Raw genomic sequence first — 22,012 nt, 5'->3', positions numbered from 1 at the left:
TGGCAGTTGTGTGGGGGCGGGGGCGATTAAATCCCTTCTCCTGGGGCTTCGGAGAGTTCCCTTTCAAGGGATGCTGTTTTACAAGTAGGTGGGGAATCTCTGCTTGCTCAGAGGCCAGGCACACCCCAGTTTGCCTTTGCCTGCAGGGCAGGATCTGTGCCAAGATGCAAAGCAAGGGCAAGGCTTGAGTGGTTAGATCAGGCTTGTAAACAGACAACTCGCCTGGGGTGATCAGAAGTTGCTTTCAAGTGATCGGAGAGAACATGTTAAAAGAAAACACACACCAAAACCCCAAGCTGCAACTCCCCCTGCCTCCTATTGGGTCACAAATTCCCATGTCTCACCGTTTTTTTACATGCACTATCCAAACTAGGAACAAGGGAAACGGTCTGAGAGAAAGTCAAGCTATTGGTCCATCTAGCGTATTATGGTCTGCAGTGACTAGCAGTGGGGATCGAACCCAGAACCTTCTGCATGCAAAGCAAATGCTCTGTCCCTGAGCTACAGCATCTTCTTCCCCATATTCAAGTGATCTGAAGTGCTGCCACACAGAAGATGGGAGCAAGCTTGTTTTCTGCTGCTCCAGAGGGGAGGACCCAAACCAACGAATCAGGTTATAAGAAAGGGGATTCCAATTACAGTCATACCTCGGGTTGAAGCATTTTCGGGTTGCACTCCACAGCGACCCAGAAGTAACAGAGTGCGTTACTTCCAGGTTTCGCCGCTCGCGCATGCGCAGACGCTCAAAATGACGTCAAGCGCATGCGCGGAAGCGGCAAATTGCAACCCGCAGATGCGGGTCGCATTCGTTTCAGGATGCGAACAGGGCTCCAGAACGGATCCCGTTTGCATTCAGAGGTACCACTGTATGGGAAATATCAGCAAGAACTTTCTGACAGTAAGAGCTGTTTGACTGTGGAACGGACTCCCTTGAGAGGCGGCGGATTCCCGTTCATTCTGCAGTCAGCTATCCCAACAATTTTTTTAAAAAGAGAGAGCGAGTGCAGGCCTTTTTGAGTATACGGTAACTGAGCCTGCAAGTCTCGATTCAGGAAAGAGCAAGGACACTTTGAAAAGAACTCTGGGCCAGAAGCTGCATTTTGCAGGAAAACCTAAGATCGACTGGGGAGGTGGTAGTCAGAACAGAAGCCTCCATCCAGGAACAGCGCCCTGAAAATGGGAACGGCTGTTCTGCCAAGGAGCCAGTTTTACACTCCAGCAGATTCTCACAGGCCTCCCTGCCTCAAATCCCCCAGCAATTCTCAAAAGCTGACAGAACCACCCACCGTAGCCCATTGTCCGACCCTCTCCAGACAACACTGCCAGCCATTGTCTCTTGCTCTCTCCAGAGCCTCCGTGCCCCCCACCCGCCACAGTCTGGGAAATGGGGGTGGGGGAGGAGAGAAAGGAAGAGAAGGTTTCCCCCAGCTGCTCCGCAGGAGGCCTGAAATTTGGAGCCAGCTGGCCAAGGAGGAGCGCCTGGGGCCTTCTCAAACCACACTGGGCTGACAGTACATCTTTGGGGCTGCCAAGTTTTTAAACACGTGGAACCTCAGGCCTCTGAGCATGTGCAGTGTGCCTCCCCCCCAAACCCTCATTTTTAAAAAAGGAGTGGCAAGGTCACTCTCAGTGCTGATTTTATTTTTAAAAAAGCATCCTCCCTCAAAATAAGAGCATATACAGTGGCAACTCGGTTTTCGAACATAATCCGTTCCAGAAGACCGTTTGACTTCCGAAACGTTCAAAAACTGAGGTGCAAAGGGCAGTCTGCAAATTTAATTGAGAAAATTGAGAAACACTCAGTGGAAGCCGTTCAACTTCTGAGGAGCGTTCAAAAACAGAAGGATTTACTTCTGGGTTTTGGGCGTTTGAAAACCAAAAGGTTCAACTTCTGAGACATTTGAAAACCAAGGTACCGCTGCACAGTGGTACCTCTGGTTAAGTACTTAATTCGTTCTGGAGGTCCGTACTTAACCTGAAACTGTTCTTAACCTGAAGCGCCACTTTAGCTAATGGGGCCTCCTGCTGCTGCAGCGCCACCGGAGCACGATTTCTGTTCTCATCCTGAAGCAAAGTTCTTAACCTGAAGCACTATTTCTGGGTTAGCGGAGTCTGTAACCTGAAGCGTATGTAACCCGAGGTACCACTGTATATGGCTCATCCCATGCTATCACCCCGTTGCATTTCATCCTTGCAACAGCCCTGTGAGGAAGGGGTCAAGCTCCAACCCCCAACTCAAACCACTTTGCTACTGTGGTTCTGAGATACGCAGAATTGTGGAGTTGGACGGGGTCATCTAGCCCAACCCTCTACAGTGCATACATGTTTTTGTATTGGAGGCAGTCTGAACACCAAGTCAGGCCATCTTGCTTGGCACGGTCTGCCTCAGGCCCAAGGATGGGACATGATCTCCAGGGCTTCTCTATCTGACCCAGACAGACCTGCTCCCAAAGCCAGGCCTCTCAGTATTGTCAGGTTGGAATGGGGCACCAAGGGTCATCTAGTCCAACCCCCAAGTAATGCAGCCTTTGAGTGCTTTGTCTTTGGAGTTGTGATAGGGCCTCTTGCTTGCCAGATTGGAGAATTGAGAAGCATGTGTTCCGTGTGTGCAGAATCCTCTTGATTTCTGTGGGGTGGGATCCATGGGCATGTTCACATCACTGCCTTAAGAGTGCTGTGAAGCTGCTGTTTTCTTAGTGTGTTTCACAGGGCTCCCCCTCCCCAGCCCAAGCTGTTCAGATCAGCATAGCTTCAGTAGTGTCAGATTCGCTTCTGCTCGTGTCCACACCAGCAAGCGCTGGGGCGCCTTTACCCCTATATGCAGAGGTGTCCACACCTGAGCTAGAGTTGAACTAGAAATGGGTGGTACATGACACCAGTCAAGCTTGCAAAGATCTATCATCTGCCTGATAATAAATGTTGGAAATGTAAGGAAACTGAAGGTACATTCTTTCACCTTTGGTGGACTTGCCCAAGGATTAAGGCCTTCTGGGAGATGATTTATAATGAAATGAAAAAGGTATTTAAGTATACCTTTCTTAAGAAACCAGAGGCTTTCCTCCTGGGCGTGGTCGACCAATTGGTGTCAAAGAAAGACAGAACTTTTTTTATGTACGCCACAACAGCAGCAAGAGTCCTTATAGCAAAGTATTGGAAGACACAAGAACTACCCACACTGGAAGAATGGCAGATGAAGGTGATTGACTACATGGGACTGGCTGAGATGACCGGCAGAATCCGAGACCAAGGAAAAGAGACGGTGGAGGAAGATTGGAAGAAATTTAAAGTCTATCTTAAGAACTATTATAAAATAAATGAATGCTAAAATGCCAAGGTTAGGGAAATTAAGAGGTTACAGTTGTACTGAGTTGGTAAAAGACAGGAGGAGCAAAAGGTTAATTAGTTAAATTTTAAAGTGAGGATTTGCTGGAAGAAATTTGAAAATAGGGATGCAGAAAGGGAAGGTATGGGGAAGCCGGAGAAACAGGGTTCAAGAAAAGAAGGTTTTGAAATTTTACATGTTTATGTGTTTGTTTGTTATTGTATTGTGTATTGTTTGTCTTAAATATGTGTTAAAAAAAACCCCAATAAAAATTATTTTAAAAAAAAATAGAGTTGAACTAGAAATGGCTTAAGGACTCGAACTGGAGGGAAGATGGTTTGAAAAACAGTATCTTAAACAGTAGCATTTTACACAGGGTACACAGGCATTTCAGATAACGGTTGTGTGAAGGCAGGATTAAAACCTCAGCACTAGGAATGGAGTAAATGGAGAGTGGACAGGAGCCTGGGTCTACAGTCCTAGTCTACTCTGCAAAGAGGTAAGACTCTCATGGAACAGCAGGCAGGTGAAGCCAGGTGAAGCTAATGGCTATGGGATACTGCAACAAAATACGGTTCCCCCAAACCCGTTTCACAGAAAGCCTGAAGTGGTGGGAGTTGGAGACAGTGGAGAGTTTTAAATAGAGGTCGGGTGCCTGTCTGTCAGGGATTCTTTAGTTGTGACTCCTGTACTGCAGGGGGTTGGACTAGAGGACCTTTGGGGGTGCCCTTCCAACAATGCGGTTCCACGATGAAAAAACACAGAGCAGGCTGCAATTCTATGCATACTTAGGTAGGAGGAAGCCTCAACACACTCAGCCAGACTTGCTTCCAGAAGCACAATAATATTAAGGAAGTTTTAAGCAAATTTGCCTCGAGCCCCCAAACTCCACCAGGAGGCAGCGTTCAGGGACCCATCAATTCAGAAAAAGGGGGGGGGGAGTTATGAAACAGGATTAAACCAAAAGGTCACAGATTCCTCCTCCACTCAAGACTGAAGCCAGGCTTTCCATACTGATGTGAATCTCTGTTCCTGGCACCTTCTAATGGCCCCCCAAAGTCTTCTAGGAAATAAAACAACTCTCCCCCACTTTTGAATGCTTGTTGGGGAAGTCTGAGACCTGAACTGATTTCTATTTTTAAAAACAGTTATATAAAAAAGTAAAGAAAAACAGGGAGAGGTTGAGTAGTATCACAACGAAAGTTATGTGCAACATCTTAAATCACTGGATTCTCTCATTTTCTCAGAGGCAAAAGCAAAGGGCAGAGAAAAATATATAATTTGCCTTTGCATGACAGGCCAGATTTTGCACACATTCACACAGCCCTATCCATCCTTTCTTCCAACAAGGAAGAGGCATTATTAGCTTGCAAAGACATATTCCAGCCAGGCAAAACACTCAAAAGAGGTGCAAAGCAGAGTTGGTGAGGTGTGAAGTTTGGGAGGAGTCCTGAGGGCCAGCTACACAGGCCACCTTTGGCCCCCGGGCTGAGGCTTCCCCATTCCTGGAATTAAGACTCTGCTAGAATTTACCCATAATCCATCAGGGTTTTGCACCATGGATAGATGCACTGAGAGTTAGGATCAAAGTGGGACAGGTACAACACCCTTGCAAGGTGGGCCGGTATTCTTGTCTTCCCATATTAGATGTGTGTGTTGGTGGACTGCACTTAAAGATTCAGGGATAGAGAAAAAACCTCTCCGTTTATTCTTTGAGCCTTTTCACTAGTGCTACAATCAGGCACACTGGGGCCTCATCAACAACCCCTTGAAGTCTGTTCAAACCAATTAAATAAGTACACACTGCTTTGTTCAGATCAAATCTGAATTCAGGTGTTCAAATTCATTTTGCCCAACATTATGCCCACCACATTAGGTGACTGGGCCCGCAAAGTGTGTCGTCACAACACACCGCCCTTCATCCGAAAATAACAGGGCGGCTCACAACATAAAAATTCTAAAATGAGAACACAAAACACGTAATAAAATAAAAACAAGAACAAACCTATAAACCCCCTTCCAACATTTTAAAGGCCACAGAACAGGCACGTCCAAAGTCCGTTTCAGGGACCTAATCCGGCCCACGATTTAATCTGTCCTCCATGGCAGTATATGTCCTGGAATAAAACCCTAAAAAAAGCTCAAGGACTTTAGGGTAAAATTGTAAAAAAGCTCAACAACTTTGGTCGGCCCTCACGCATGTTCACTTCATTAAATCTGGCCCTTTTTGAAAAAAGTTTGGGCACCCCGCCATAGAATGTTCAGCAGCCAAAGGTTATATAGAAACCTTTTTGCCTGGCTCCTAAAGGATATGTAGTGAAGGTGCCAGGGAAGCTTCCCTGGGGAGAGCATTCCACAAACAGGGAGCCACCACAGAAAAGGCCCGTTCTCATGTTGCCACCCTGTGAAGAGGCACATATGGAGAGAGGTGGTCCGTAGCCAAATAAGGCTTTATGTTGAAGTCAAGAGGGAGGGAGAAAGCGGCAAATCACAGGTGTTGTGGACAGTCTGGATTATTCTTCGATTTGTTGCCCACCCTTCACACCATGCAGTCCCTGGAATGGAGAGGATAGAGGGGTGCAACTCAGCTTGCAGAAGAGGGCTTTGCATGGTGTTAGACAGAGTTAAAGACTCCCAGGCTGTCCTCGAATCTTTAACTTCAGCTGACCTGTCGTGGTTTAGACTGATACGCTCAGGTTGCATCCTTTTTTCTTTTTACAACCTCCTCCTCCTCCCACTTCTATCCTGGACCTCAAAATTAGAGGTTATCTTTAACTATGAGAGAATAAGCATGGCTGCCCTGTTCTTCTCCAGACTAGTACTAGAAACCTTTTTTCTATCCAACTAATGCAGATCCTACCACAAACAACAGCATCTCTGTGCATGGTTGCAACAAGTCTACCCTCTAACCAAAATTCACTAGGTTAAATGCTGCTTGCTGCCTACTTAAAGGGGTTTCAATAGGCAATTGGACCCTGCGAGCCCATTAGAAGGGGGCTTAACCCTTTGCCCTCCACTGCAGCCCTGTAGCCCCCCCCCCCAGCCTACGCCTGCAATCTGCATTGCCAAAAAGAGTAGATGCATAATGGTTGGAGTGTGCAAGAGGTGTTAAGAAATGCACACTGGTCCAAGGCCCTCTTCACAGAAAGATTCCATGTATGCTGCTGCCCAGCTCAATTTACCCCTGGCATACATTGTCTAAAGCTCATCTCAGTCCTTGGTGCGCATCTGTGTTCAGGGCATGTGATGTGTGTCTGTTTGGTGCTTCTATTAAGGCAGCCCATGGAGGCTTTCCACTGAAGAAGTTCCCAGCCCCAGCCTAGAAGGCAAGGGAAACAAAGCTGTGCAAGAGAGAGAGAGAGAGAGAGCGCGCGCGCGAAAGCTCCCCATCTGATCATCACCTGCAGGCAATTTCCCTTCACCCCAAGCGATCAGGAAAAAAGGGTTAAACCACAGAGCCTAGGGCTTGCCGATCAGAAGGTCAGCGGTTCGAATCCCCACAACACGGTGAGCTCCCATTGCTCGGTCCCTGCTCCTACCAGCCTAGCAGTTTGAAAGCACAAACGTTCAAGTAGATAAATAGGTACTGCTCCGGCGGGAAGGTAAACGGCGTTTCCGTGCGCTGCTCTGGTTCGCCAGAAGCGGCTTAGTCATGCTGGCCACATGACCTGGAAGCTGTACGCCGGCTCCCTCGGCCAATAAAGCGAGATGAGTGCTGCAACCCCAGAGTTGTCTGCGACTGGACCTAATGGTCAGGGGTCCCTTTACCTTTACCAAGTGCCAGGTTTGCCTGCCCTTTTGCAGCAACCATTTGCCAAGCAGAGGGCAATGCGGGGTCATGCAGCGGAGGAAAAAGAGTGCCAGAATGCTCAAAGATCAGACTCAATCATCTAGAGAGCGCAGAGAGGCCCCACCGGATTTCAGAGCGGAAGCCACCCTAGAAGAGGCAGGCACAGGGCCAAGTTAGCAATCAGGAAGCAAAGGAGGTTTCAGATAGGGACAATTCCTAGAACCGGCAAGGCTTTGTGGGGAGGGAGAGGGGACTCTCAAGGCTTTTCCTGCAGTTAACCTCCAGCAGAGACCACTCTGGAGCCAGATCAAGTGTGCTAGCAAGAACAACGTTTAGGAAAGAAACAGGAAACCCTTTCCCCATCCCAGCCATTAAGAAGGGGAAAGGAGGAAAGGGGGGGGTCACCTGGGGACAGGTCTGTATGCCAAGCAGGCTGTGTTGCTCTAGCCATTATACTGCCCATAGCTCAGGAGTGCAGAACCTGTGGCTCCCAAATGCTGCTGTACTATAACTCCCATCAGCTCTAGTGAGCATGGCCAATGGGAATTGTAGTTCAGCAACATGTGTAGGGCCAGAGGCTCCCCACGCAATTGTAGATTTTTATTTTTTTAAAAAGCCTAGGTGCCTAATTCAGAGGTGGGGAACCTCAGGCCGGGGGTCCAATGCAGCCCCCCAGGCCACTCTGTCTAGCGCTTGGAAGGTCACATTTCACGGCCTGTGCTCCAGCTCTTTTGCAAAAGGTGAAAATGTTTTAGTTGCCCAGGCTTAAAATAAAAAATTGCTACCACTTTCTATTGCTGGTTTAACATCACCATACAGTGGTACCTCAGGTTACATACGCTTCAGGTTACAGACACCGCTAACCCAGAAATAGTGCTTCAGGTTAAGAACTTTGCTTCAGGATGAGAACAGAAATCGTGCTCTGGCAGTGCGGCGGCAGCAGGAGGCCCCATTAGCTAAAGTAGTGCTTCAGGTTAAGAACAGTTTCAGGTTAAGAACAGACCTCCAGAACAGATTAAGTTCTTAACCCGAGGTACCACTGTACAGTACTTTAAAGGTTTTAGTTAGTGTTTTTTTCTGAGGGGATTCAGGGGTACGCATACCCATGATGGTGGCCTTTTGTCCATTTACTGTATTTATTTTTCTCAATTTGAACTATAAAGTGGTGATTTTCTTCAGCCAAAACAAACATTTTTTTAAAGAAAAAAAGCACTGGTTTTAATTTATTCCTGTTCTTTGTTAATGAGATGATGGTGCTAGAGAAACGCTGTAGATATCTGGACCACTTGAGTGACCAACCAGGCTGTGCTAGGTAGACAAGGAGTTGCATGCGCCAGTACTTTCAGAGACTCATCCACAAACCTGCTATAAAGCTACTGTTTGCTTCTGCAGGCAGCCTGCAAGCCATGAAGGCAGCTGCCCCATGGAGGCTGGTCCACAAGGGCAAACAATGTGCTGACCCACCAACTGGTCTGCCTTCTATCTTACAACCAATCAGGAGCTGCCTCTGTGTGTCATTGGCTCTGGATTCTCCTATCCTTGGTCTCCCTCCTGCCTTCCACCCCGCCAGCCAACCTCTGTAGATGCCAGCCCACGACCTCCATACACACTGCCCAAGCTTGCGCCTGGAAAGGTCACTTTGGTGCTGCCAAGGCAGCAAAAACAATGGAGGAGGCAGCCGTTACAAGTTACCAGTCTCTGCAGCCACAGCAGGCGCCGTGATTCTCCAGCGGTTTGACTTCACCCCTAGAGGCACACTCCATTGTCTCTTGAGACAGATGGATACCAACAACAGTGAGCCAAGGGGAAGAGTTTTGCTCTAGAGCAGAGGGCGGGTGATCTTGATTCTAGGGGCCAAATGCAGCCCCTAGGTATCTCTTGGGACTTTCTCCAGACTACCCGCCTCTTTACCCCCCCCCCCCCCCGCCACTCTCCTGCCAGGCCACACTGCCCTGCACTGGCTCATTTGGAACACACCTCTCATTTTCTGAAATACAGGGGGTTAACTGTATGCTGGTAATAGTGAAAGAGCTAGTCTAGTGCTTAGAGCGCCAGACAAGGACCAGGCAGGTCTAGGTTTCAAATCCCCACACGACCCGGAAACTCCCTGGGTGACTTTGTGCCCCTCACGGTCTCTCAGCCTAAGCTACCTCGCAGGGTTGTTGTGAGGGGAGAACGGTGTGCTGGACCAACTTGCGCTCCTTGGAGGAAACATGGAATATAAGTAGAAAAAAGCAAGCTATCAGAACCCCCTGCCAGGTTCATGTTCAAATGCATGGATTTAGATGTTGAAAAGTCTAATCCAGGGTAGGTCAGCCAAGAAGAGTCTATTACGAGAGAGAGAGAGAGAGAGAGAGAGAGAGAGAGAGAGAGAGAGAAAGAGAGAGAGAGAGAGAGAGAGAACCTCCTCCTCAAATCCTTTGGGGCATCTGGATGAAGCACAAAGGCTGCAGCTGCTGATGTTTTATTGGGCAGTTACACTTATGTAGATCCACCATTCAGTCTCAATTGCGGCTGCCTATAAAACTCTCCCAGCCTCCGATCTCTGCCTGTCATTATGGCTCGTAAATAGGTTGCTGCAAGGCCTTCCTTCCTTTTCAAATAGATGTTCCAAGCCAGTAAAGCTACAGTTTGGTTCAAGCCTGCTCCATTTTAGAGGAACAGTCCAAGATTTTATATATATATATATATATATATATATATATATATATATATATATATATATATATATATATATGCAGGTTTTGGTGTCTTCGGGTGTCTTCCCGTGTAAGAGTTGGGGTGTCTAGGCGACGTTTCGACGAGGTCTCACTCGTCATCTTCAGGCTGGTGCTTTCGGCTTCTTGTTACTGGAACAGAGCAGGATCTCAGTGTTTGAGTTCCTATAAATACTGTTGAGGGGGTGTGGTGTATAGCCTCCCTCAAGTAATTAAGGAACAAAAGAAGAAAAGGCACACTAACCTGGGAACTTCCTCTCTGCCCAGAACGTTGGAGGCTATACACCACACCCCCTCAACAGTATTTATAGGAACTCAAACACTGAGATCCTGCTCTGTTCCAGTAACAAGAAGCCGAAAGCACCAGCCTGAAGATGACGAGTGAGACCTCGTCGAAACGTCGCCTAGACACCCCAACTCTTACACGGGAAGACACCCGAAGACACCAAAACCTGCATTCCTGTACCCGTGAAAATCTACGAAAGCAAATATATATATATATATATATATATATATATATATATATATATATATATATAGGCCCCAGAAGCAGCTGAGGAAGGAAAGGTTTGTCCCTGCTCTGGCTCCAGATGGGGTGTCCTTCAGCAGCCACAAGCTGCCCCCCCTGCAACCGCAGTATAATATTGCAACCCCAGCTTTCCCTGCCCTGATATGAGAGAGGCAGGGATGGATGCATCATGCAGGCAGCGCCTCTTCCAGGTGAAAGAGCCCACTGTAAACACCCTGGCAAATCACCACTCCATTTCAGATTTTGAAGCCAACAGCCAGTCTCTGCCCCAGCTGTTTATTCCATTCATCCATTTGAATAATAAGGACGGGGTCTTTCTCAGCCCACTCCAAGATGCTGGGACTTGAACCTGGAACCTTCTGAGCACCAAGCACAGGCTAGCAACACCAAGCAACGGGCCTTCAGCCTTGTTTGGAATTTGCTGACCACACTAAGCCGTCCTTTACCTGTCAGCCCGACAGACACCAAGCAAGCCTGGACATGCTAAATCTGGATGATGCCAGGGGCCTCCTAGTCTCACAGATTGTTCCTTATTATCTGGCAGTGCCAGCTCTGAAGGGAAAGGAGCTGGGTTTTGGGGGCGGATTGTGCCAGGTAAGGGAGATTGTGGCAACAGGGAAATAAGTGCAAGAGTCTTTTAAGGCTCCCGACTGAGACTCACAACTGTGGCAGGATTCTTTGTGGTGACACTAGTCCAGGTTTTTAACCAATGAACTGGCGAGGGGTTAAAAAAAAAACACCTTTGGTTAATATATAGCCACCCTAAGGGCTTCAAGTTACACTGAAAAGCAGCTTATTTTTAAGGTAAACACAGCCCTGTGAACAGCAAGGTGGGGGAGAGTTCCTGTTGTGCTCTGGTCAGGTCCAGCTTACAGAGTCCTATATTAGGCAACTGTTGACTTCTGAGTGTGCCTGTACTCAAAAGGTGTGAACCCTTTGACAAGGCATTTGCCAGTCTCTGTTTTCTCAGCTGTAAAATGGGTGAAAAACTGGGGCCAGTTTAACTGACAGAGCAGAGACACCGCAAAGGAACTCTAACCAAGGCAGGTGATGCCGACCAATCCTGCCATGATGTGCTTTCAAAACAAACGTCCCACTTTTACACTGAAGTCACTGAATAACAGGCTTCTGAAAGAAAAAGAGGATTTGATGGAAGTCTATAATAACTTTTCCTTTCCAATATGGATACTTCCCAGCCAGGACAGTTAAACATCTGATGGGAGAGACTTTCTCTGAATTAAAATATCTTATAAAACCAGAAGAAGCTTGGCATGTATTTAGAGTAGAGAGTGGAAAAAGTTATTTTACCCATCCTCTGGGTTACCCAGGAGGAAGGGTCCAGTGTTGGAACATCTGCCTTTGCTTGCAGAAGGCCTTGGGTTCAATCCTTGGCATCTCCACTTTGGGTTGGGAAAGACTTCCTGCAGGAGACCCTGAAGAGACGCTGCCAGTCCGTGTGGGCAATGTCAGTCCTTGGCCTGACTCAGTGCCAGGCAGATCCCCATGTTCCTAAAGCCAGCACAATTTATCACACCAACGCAGCAGACAGGTTTCTGAGAATGACGGCCTTAATTTTAATCTGCACACTAGCATTCCTTTTCCATCCACAAATGTCTCCTGGCACACTGTCTTATGTTCCCGGCTCTGCCAGTTTGGGTTTTTCTCGCCGAGGTAAGAAGAGACCATCTTCTTCCAGCCTCGCCCACGCCTCATTACGTACTCAAAGGCTCTCAAACATCCTGCAAAGGCTGCTGACACAAAACCCATTTCATGGGTCCTTAAAAGGATGTAGAGGCCATGGTTGCCCCTGGTTACGCCACCTGAGAGGCTAAGGCAGGGGTGGGGAGCCTCAGGCCCAAGGGCCCTATGTGGCCCTCCATGCCTCTCCATCTGGCCCCCGAGGCTCTCCCCAGCTCACATGTGGTTTCCCCAGGACAGACCCCTCCCTGCCCCACCTAAATACATTCCTCAAAGTTTTGGGCCTGGTTGGAAATCTGTCCCTGAACTCTGACAATGCCTCTTGCTGGCTTGAGCTGAGGAAAGAGACACAAACGTGTGTGAAAGGCTCAGAACAGGCCTACTGAGGAAATGTAAAATCTGCATTCAGCGTCCCACCTGCTTTTGCCTCTGGCCCTGCTCACGACTGTCATGCGGCCCTCGGAAGCAGTGTCAGAAATTAGCCAGGTGCATTTTGCTACTGGTACAGGTCTAATCTGCGACCATGTAGAGATCTCTGGATACCAGGCTCCACTTTTGTGATTTTATTTCTTTAACGTATAAAGCAGTATAGAAATGAAATGAAGAATTAAAATAATAGCAAATCTCACTGGAACAAAATAAATGGCGCCTAGGCATTCTAAGGAATGCAGGGTGGAGAAAACCCATGGGGAATCGTCAGGCAAGGGCACATTGGAGAATCACAGAGCCAGGGTGGTGTAGTGGTTAGAGCGCCAGACTAGGACCTGGGAGACTAGGGTTCGAATTCCCAAGCTGCCATGAAACTCACTGGGTGACCTTGGACCAATTTCACTGAGGAAGGGGAAGAATGATGTCTGCCACCTTGAGGTCCTTGTAGAAAAAGGCATGGTGTAAATCCATTAATTATTATTTTTACACCCCAGCCACTCTGGGCAGCTTCCAGCACGTATAAGAATGATAAATAAAATTCTGCAATTATTATTTTTTAAGGTGCAGGATTGTGTTTCATTCCTCCATTGCCGCTTAACAGCGCAAGCTTCCCGAAGGATGAAGAGAGGAGATAGCCTAGGGAGTCAGGGGTATTTGAACATTTTATTAGCCTGTGTTTCCTCCTCTTTCTTTTCCCCCTTCATGAACCTGGCCTAGCCCCAGATGCCGGAGGAGTAAGAAGATCTCTTTTCGCCCGCATTCCAAGTAACAGCTACTTTTCCCTTTTATGTGCAAGAGGCGAGGGAAGTGGCAGTTCTCAAAAGCGTGATTAAGCACCGCAGCCAACACCCCAGCTCACCCCATCTCTTGCCTCCTCTTCCAGTACAGCTTTTTTCTGAAGCCACAGTAGCCCTTGCCAAAAAAGGCACATTTTTTCTCTCTGCAAAAGCAGGGAGGGCAGTGGAAGATGGCCAAAGGCAGGAGCTGCAGCTTATGGGGTCCCGGGTGTGTGTGTGTGAAAACAAACAAACACTTTCCTCATATTTATACAAACTTTTCCTTGCACTCTTGGTCCCATAAGGCCTAATTTGGGTGGAAGAGGCCACAGACAGGCTCAGCCAGACTCATACAGGCCTGTTCCGCCAGTGTCTTCGTGCCACCCCCCCAACGACCCCTGCCAGGCCACAGGCAACCAGCCAGGTGTCTGTGGGAAGTTCACAAGCAGGGCAGCAAGAAAGCAGTGGCCTTCCCCTGCAGCTGCTCCCTGGCATTCAGGGGTAGACTGCTCCTGAATACAGAGGCTCAGCTGCCGACAGGTCTAATCAGGGGCATCTTAACCTGCCCCCACCCCCCAGATGTTGAACGCCAATTCTAGCCATCATGGGCAGCAGTCAGGGTTGCAGTGTCAGAAACTCAGATAGGTAAGCTAATTGCTAAATGGGTTGATGGGAGTTGTAGTGGAGGAACATCTATCCAGAGGGGACACAGATTAGCTATTGATGAGATCAGCTACCAAGAACGCTCCTTAGTTTGATCCACCTGGGATCATCATGCAAATCCAGCCTTGCGATCCCCTTGATCGGGGATCTGCCACACAGGGAAGGCTTCCACTGGTGCTGTAGTTTTCAAGCTTTCGTTTTCTTTTTTTACAAATCGTCCTTAACCCTCCTAGAAAGGAAGTCATGGGGTAAAATGTTCAGGTACTTTCCAAGCGGTTTCTGAAATGAGAGAGAGTGGTACAAGTACCGTATTTTTCGCTCTATAGTTTTAGAGGGGGAGAACAAGAAAAAAAATTCTCCCCCTCTCTGCTCAGCGCCCCTTCAGCAAAGCGGCAGGAGAAACGGAGCCCCTTTCATTTCTCCTCCTGCTTGGCTGAGGGGGCGCTGCTCAGCTCTCCCTCTCTGCTGAAGCCAGGAGAGTCTTGCTTCAGCGAAAGGAACCCGAAGCCTGCGGAGCGCAGTGGGAACTCATGCTGCGCTCCGAAGGCTTCAGACGGCTATCCCTGAAGCCTAGAGAGTGAGAGGGGCTGGTGCGCACCGACCCCTCTCGCTCTCCAGGCTTCAGTGAAAGCAGCGCGAAGCCTCCAGAGCGCGGAGGGAGCGCTCCCTCTGCACTTCGGAGGCTTCGCGTTGCTATCGCTGAAGCCAAGGAGCCTGCATTTGCTCCACAGGACGCACACACATTTCCCCTTAATTTTTGGAGGAGAAAAAGTGCGTCCTATAGAGCAAAAAATACGGTATCTTGTACATGTTTTTCCTGGTAACGAGGATGCTGGCTGTTGTGTATGCATGTCTGTAAAATCAATACTGTGAGTTCTCCACAGTCAGGACCAGCAGGACACAGCTTGCACCCCGTGGTAAAAGCACAAGGCTGTCAGAAGCAGCTCTCTCTTTTAATCTGCGCTATTTCATGCTCCCCCTCCCCGCCACCATCGCCAACTATTTTGTGACAGACGCCTCTTAGCAGTAACTCAAAATTCAAACCCCATAGCAGCACAGCCATCTGCAGGTCTGTCTTGAGTCGCTGCAAGCCCCCCAAGTTCAGTATGCACAAAATCGTCCGGAGCATGTGCTGGGTAGATGTGCAAGCATGTTCTTCACACTAGAGATCCAGGGTGCTTCCAGACTGTCTCTATTTTCAGGCGGGGTTCAAATCACACACCAGCAAATTCAGGTTGTGGCAAGTAATTGATTTGGCACAACAAAACTGCTTAACCCAACTTTTAAAAACAACAGGCTTTTTTTCAATAAAGGAGACAGGGAAACACACTGGAAAATGGGACACGAACGAGCAAATTGACACAACTGAAAGCTCGCCAAGAACAAACCATAATGAATGCTCAATATATAGCCGATATTTACTAACCTCCCCACAAAATTTGCGCAAACAAATCAGAAGGAATGCTCAGCAAACAGGTCACCTGGAAGCAACCCAGTTCTTTGCACATGCTCAGGAGCACTGCCTGGGTTTAGAAAAGTTTACTTTGCCCATACTTTGCACACACGTGTGCCTAGGAGGCAGGGAATTTGTTCCACTTGCCAACACCTGGAGTAAGGGCTCTGCAGAGGTCATTTCCACCTGTTTGGTCGCTGTTAAAATCTAAAAGGCACCAGATTAAAATCCCACCTTGGCAACAATAATGGAGTGCGGACAGGGTTGGGGGGTGGAATTGAGATTGTCTAGGACCTACACACCCTCCAAGGCAGCAAAGTCAGTTAAACGTTTATTTAAGAAAAGAAAGCCAGGATTTGTGTCTGAGCCACACCTTTTTCCAAAACAAACCAAACCAAACCGCTGATCCTGGAAAGAGGACAGATAACACACGCAGAGCTTGCGGCTCCTGGCTTCCTCTGCTGCAGCCAACTTTAATTATTTTAATCAAGCTCTAGTCATATTTTAATTTAGTAGAATTAAAAAAAAATGCTGACCTGCTAGTGACATGGGAAAGGGAGCTTCCCCATTTGCATTGAAGGTAATAAGGAGAGGTGCCTAATAAACATGGGATCCCGGAGTTCAGGCCTCTGCCATTTCACAACAAGGCCTCGCAAGGCCTGCTCTCAGCCACCCCTCCCGTCTCCATTTCTGGAGGTGGACTCAGCCACTCCACCAATTCCAGGAAGTAGCAATCAAGTTAGCTAATTCCCTTCCTCACTCTCCAGAAGCGATAAGCAGAGGCTCAGGTTGTACATTCCAAGGCAGAGGCAAGGAAACCTCAAGCCTCCAATTTTCATGCACCTGGAATGCAGGCAAAGTAAAGCTCACACCTGTTGCCCACCCACCACATGCATGCCCCCCCCCCACATTTGCTGGCTCTGGTATACCAGGCAGTATGGCGGCAGTATTAAATGCTTCACTGCCCCATCATTCCGCAGGTGATGGTGTTAGGGAGAAGTAGTCCCTGTGTACAGACAAGCGCATGCACATATCACTGAGAAACCAAGAAATAGCACAAAAGGGGGCAAAAACGGCCTTAAAAATAGCATGAAATGGCAAAAATTGCACCTTGCAATCCCAGAAGCCTTTGCACCAACCTTTGAGTCCTGTGGAGAGTTGGGAGTTTGAGCAAGGGGACTTGGAGGGAGCGACCGTGGTGGGGTTTGGTAGATTTTTTGTTTTTAAATTGTTTTTTGAGGGTTTCCAGAGGTTTAGAGGATGTCTGCAGGCTTTTCCAATAGCGTTCCCAATATATGCGATTTCATTAAAAACATGCACTTCCTTGGAAACCAGCCCCCATGTAAACGGGGAGTTGCCTGCTATGTAGAAATCTAACACCAGAGATAAAGTTCAGCCTCACATCCTCTCCACCACACAGGAAGTGCTGCCTCCATCTGTGAAGGCTGCAATGCGGCTGCAGGTGCTACAGCCCAGGCTGAGATTTACCGCTTGATTTATGCCATCAACAACAGCAGCAACTTACCCTGTCAAGGGCTGTGCTTATTTAGGCTGTGTTCAACACCCGCCCGCCCCCAAAACACAAACCTCAACCAGGCAACTGCTAACCACAGCAACATAGGCCAATGTGCAAGACACAGACATACGCACCCATGTTAAAAGGCGAGTTAATAAATCACACACGCACCCAGCTGTGTCAATCATCCGTTTCCATCCTCATGGTCACCTGTACGGATCACTGGACAGCTGGGCTTGAGAGCCACCTGCCATTTCAAGATTCCCCACAATGCCCTGGGAATAGCACTGCTCCCTAGCAGGGCATTGTGGGTATCCAAGCTCACTGCCAGCCACCAAGACCCATAACAGGGAAGCCCACCTAGGAAAGAGCCCTCTGCCTACCTGAGACGCTTTGCCAAAGGCCTCTTCAGACCCAAAGCCAGCCTTGATCTGCATGACTGCAAGTGATTTTAGATGAAGCTCAGGCTCCAGAACCTGAAGGAAAACACCTGAAGGAAAGCCGCAACCCAGCCTTGAAGAAAGAAGCATTATCAGGCACATTCCAGCCAGCAAAAATATCCAGGGCCTTGTGAGGGGCATGGCCAGGGGTGAATGCCAAGGGCTGGATAGAGAGGCTTCAAGGGCCACCATTGGCCCCTTGGCCCAAGGCTCCCCACCCCTGGTTTAGGACTTCCTGGGCCCAAGGCTCCCATTGCAGAATTGGCCCAAGTCTAACAAAGGAAGCTGTGTGTGTACTGGAGGAGAGAAGGCAGGCAAGAAAGAAGGCGGTTTCCTTTTGCTTAAAATTAAAACGGGTCCTATCCCTTATTATCAGGGTGTTCCACACCCATTTCAAACAATGCAGGATCAATTACCAGCTCTATATGTGTGCCAATTGCTTGCATAGCTTTGGGAGACAATGGGGGTGTAGCTGAAAGCAGGCAGCTTCCAGGTCATGGAGGTTTATGGTGTAAGTTAGCCCAGAGCTTATTTTGGGGTGCAGGGGTGTGCCAACTCCAGTTCCTTATTCGGGCTGCACAAAACAAGGAGCCCACTTCAGCCTCAATGTCAGCATATCAAAGACTACAAAAGTCAGGGCACCTAGAACATTCAATATGCATCTGGAGTTTTATAACTCTCTTGCAGCACCCAAAGCAATTCTGACCTGTCTTATCAGGTTGTCAGCAGTATCCACTTTACAGACATAAAACCAGGTTTGCTTCCCAGGTGAGACACAGAGCTGAAAACATATCAGGGGAGTTCTACACGCGTCTGCTGCATCCACACATTACTTTTGCCTTTCAACATCTGAAAGCGTGCCAAGGGCCTTGCAAGTTTTTAAGGCAGAGGCAAGCCCTGAACACTTTTTGAAATATTGTTAATCAGATCAAGGTTCCACCTAACTCACTGCTGGCTACGCAGCAGTCACTCTCCAAGGCCACAGGGCCAAACGACTTCTTCTCCCTTATTATCTGCTGCTGATCTGTGAAAAGGACATGTCAGAATTCAAAACTGGGGTCATCCACATGCTAAACAGGAGAGCCACCTTTGGGCTACACCCCCATCCTGCTTACCCTGTATTTGGGAGGGTCACAGAATCAGAGTTGGGAGGGACCCCTAGGGTCATCTAGTCCAACCCCCTGCTATGCAGGAATCTCACCTAAAGCATCCATGACAGTAGCCAACATGTAGCCGTTACTGGACTCTGTGGTTCCTCTTAGCCCTGACCATTGGTCCTGCTAGCTGGGGCTGATGAGAGTTGAAATTAAACAACTTCCAGAGGGGCACAGCCTCCCCATGATATGAGAAGCTCATGAGTTAGGGCCTATGCCAGTACCTAGAAATCCAGGATACACTGGGCCTTGCTATGGAGGCTCTATCGTGGGTCAAAACCTATGAAAACAATATTCATGGACAAGGCTGGGCTTAAATCGTACGAAAGATACTTCACTCTCCTGTATAAAACTGAAACCCTTACAAGTGCCTTGTGGCCTAGGCAAATATCATCTCCGTATGTGGACATGAGGCACACCTAAAACCACCTAGTGAGCATGAGACAAAGAGAGAGAGAGTTTTGAAAAGGCAAGGTCCCCTGATCTCAAGCTCATCCTCAGCCACAGTGCTATACCAATGCCATAACTGAGCAGCTTCCGCTGCCGCCGCTTCCTCCTGTGGCAAGGAGTTCCACAAGGTAACAACGGAACCCACACATGCCTTTCTGCCCACCTTGTTATCTCCCACTAGAAAAGTAACTAGACTTCTTCCGTTTTGTGACCACAGCCCTGGGGCAGCTGAAATCATTCCCTAAGGAGTCATCATCAGGGCAACTCAGTCCTTTCTTGCGTAGACTGGAAGCAGGCTCAGAAGAAAACTTCTCTGCCCCCCCCCCCGCCACACCAGTTTCGTCATCCCTACATTCCGACCTCCGTCAGAGATCAGTCGAGGACGTGCCTCAGTTGAAAGAAGCAAAAGACAGTCTGCAAGGAGACATTGCCAAATTGTCTCATTTCCAGGAGAGGGGTCTGCTCAGTGATGCGGTTCAAATTCCTCTCTCCCCCCCTCCTCCTTTTCCCCCTGCATAAATAGAGACAATTACTCATTCAGACCTCATTACTCAAAAGCAGTTGCACAGCGTTAGGAAACCACATTCCCCCTCCGCCTGCTCTATCCCATTGATAACAGATTTTGGCGCGGGGTGAGGCAGGCCCCACTGAAAAACCCAGTAGAGAGAGATACCCAAAATTGGAAGGGAGATGTAGCAAATTGGGCTGGCGGGGGGGGGGAGCAGTTGCAAAGAAGCGCCAAAGAGGGGTGAAAGTACGCTCAGGAGAAACTTTATCCAACAAGTTAAAACTCCAAAATAAAATTGTACACGCAGTCCTTAATACAGTCAGTAGCAAGCCCTGTTGCTTTCAGTGGGGCTGGCTCCCAAGTGCGGGCACCGATCCCAGCCATGCCTACTCACAAGTTAAGTCCCATTGAACTCAAATGGGCTTGCTCCCAGGAAAGAAGAGTTAAGGCTGCAGTTTAAGTGTGCCTAGGATTTAAGTGTAGCTTAGTCTGGATGAACGCTCTTGTCCTAAACATATTTCCTTTGGATTAAATTTTGTCAAGTGTACACACACACACGCGTGTGTGTAGGAGTAAGCGAAAGATGCATACAGCTGTAGTAGTTCAGTTGGTAGAGCACGAGGCTCTCAATCTCAGGGTTCTGGGTTCGAGTACTGCTTTGGGCAAAATATTTGCATTGCAGGGGGGCTGGACTAGATGACCCACGGGGTTCCTTCCAACTCTACAATTCTATGACATCACTTTCAAGCAAGTAGACTAAGGGTCACAGCCACCTAGTTTCCGGTGTTATGGCAGTGAATACCTATAATCCGGTTGATGAAGCAAAGGAGCCAAGCGGAGGTGACATCATCCCGCAACGCACATGTTCGCACAGGCCGGCGTTTAGATGCGGGGCAAGGCAAATCAAAGGGCCTTGAAAGATGCCTTAGATGCTGTCCATCTAGCTCAATATTGTCTACACTGACTGGCAGCAGCGCTCTAGGACTAGAGGCAGGAGCCACTCTTATCGGGGAAATAGAACTTTCTGAAAGCAAAGCAAATATTCAGCCACGGAGCTTTGGACGTTCCCCAAACAGAACAGGGCGCCTGGGCGGGGAGGGGAAAAAATACATCGTTTACACAGGATCCCCTTAAACCGGAGCGCCGTTTACTCTAAAACTTCGGAAAACGCACCCAGACTCTTTACTTTCAGACCAGACCTCCCCCGTAGCAGAAAGGGTGGCGATCGATTTGAAAAGACCGCACATAATTAGGGAAAATAGCTCGACATCAACCCTCTTTCTCCCCACACGAAAAGGGGGCTCCAATTCCCCCTTTTTTATTTTTTTGGTTCTCCCAAAGCACCCACCCCTGACCCGTCCCACGCTTTAAACCTGGGTGGGAACTATTTGGGTGTCGCGGTTTATGAACCACAATTATCTGCACCGCATAGCATATATCCCCCTCCAGTCCTCTGGCTCTGCCCTCTTAAACCAGGACCGAGGCCTCTCTTGGAAACTCAGGCACGGAACAGACCACGCTGAGAGAGAGAAAAGAGTTCACCAGCACATGTGCAGAGCGCGGCGGCTCGGACCACAGCTCCCCGACGGAGCGAGCGCAGCTTATTAAGGCTGAGCCCCGGCCCCTCTCCGCCGCAGCGTCTCCTTACCTTCCCACCGGGGCGTCGCAGGCGCTGTTGCGAGCGAGACACCGGGTCGATCAAGCCGCGTCTTGCGTTGCGCCTCCACGCCCAAAGCTGGGACTTTTAAGGCTGATGTCAGCGCTAATGAGGGGCGGGGAGGCGGTGCCACCCCCGGCGGAGGGAAAACGGAGGGGGGGAAGACGGGGAGAGGTCTTAAAGGCGCAGGGCGGCCACTGGGAGCCGGGCAAAGGGTTTCCTCGTGAGCAAGCCTCGAGGGGGATCCACTGGCGCCCTAAGGACCCCCGCTTTGGGGAGTGAAGCGCTACTTGATTGCAGTTTGGGAAGACTTGCTTGCAAGTTATTCGCTCGCGGTGGGACAGTCCCGGGGAGGCTGCCGGTTTATTCGCGAGTACGTGGTGTTCTGCTTGCAACGTGCTCTCCTCCCCGTTGCAAGCCCGTCTTAAGTCCGGAATGAAAATAACAACCCGAAGTCCAAACGGGGCTTATTCCCGAGTAAACGTGCACCACGCACAGAATCACACGCTCATTACATACCCCGTGGACTTCCTGAGATCTGCACCTCGCACACGCATGCTTGCTCGCGAGTAGGCGGCGGTGAATGCGGGTGGGGTTTTGCAGCGGCAGGGCTGGCTCCTAGACAAGTTCTCGGGTGCGTTCAATGGAGCTGATTCCGATCCAAGGAAAATTTGCGTCTCTGGACGGCTGCGTTCCCATGCATGCTTACTCCTGAGCAAATGCCATGAAGTGGGGCCTTTTCCCGGCTGCGCAAGTTCAGGCTACTGGAACTTAACCAGAATCAGTTCCATGAGGACTAGCTCCTATATATAGCTTAATTTCAGTGGCGCTTACTCTCAAGTAAGCGCACTTAGCGAACTCTATTGCGCTCAGTCGGTACTTACTTTTGGGTGAAAGCTACTAGGGCCCC

At 48.9% G+C, this 22,012-nt stretch overlaps 1 protein-coding gene across 3 annotated transcripts in view; it reads right to left on the bottom strand.

The window, feature by feature from the left end:
- TAGLN2 (transgelin 2) overlaps positions 1–21,241 on the bottom strand; it is a 30,981-nt gene extending 9,740 nt beyond the window's left edge. The window contains exon 1 of one of the 3 annotated variants that reach the window (XM_083477854.1): positions 21,094–21,241. The gene's annotated coding sequence lies outside the window, so the exon portion shown is untranslated. Of the gene's footprint in view, positions 1–15,913; positions 16,086–17,064; positions 17,175–21,093 lie in introns of those variants that run through there. The other 2 variants (XM_083477855.1, XM_083477856.1) reach the window with 2 other exon arrangements.
- Between the last annotated feature and the right edge of the window lie 771 nt (positions 21,242–22,012).

This window comes from Podarcis liolepis (assembly GCF_965112155.1).
Source record: "Podarcis liolepis genome assembly, chromosome: 15".
NCBI classification, from domain to species: domain Eukaryota; kingdom Metazoa; phylum Chordata; class Lepidosauria; order Squamata; family Lacertidae; genus Podarcis; species Podarcis liolepis.
Note: the sequence above shows the minus strand (reverse complement) of the source record. Positions and strands in the feature narration are given on the sequence as shown.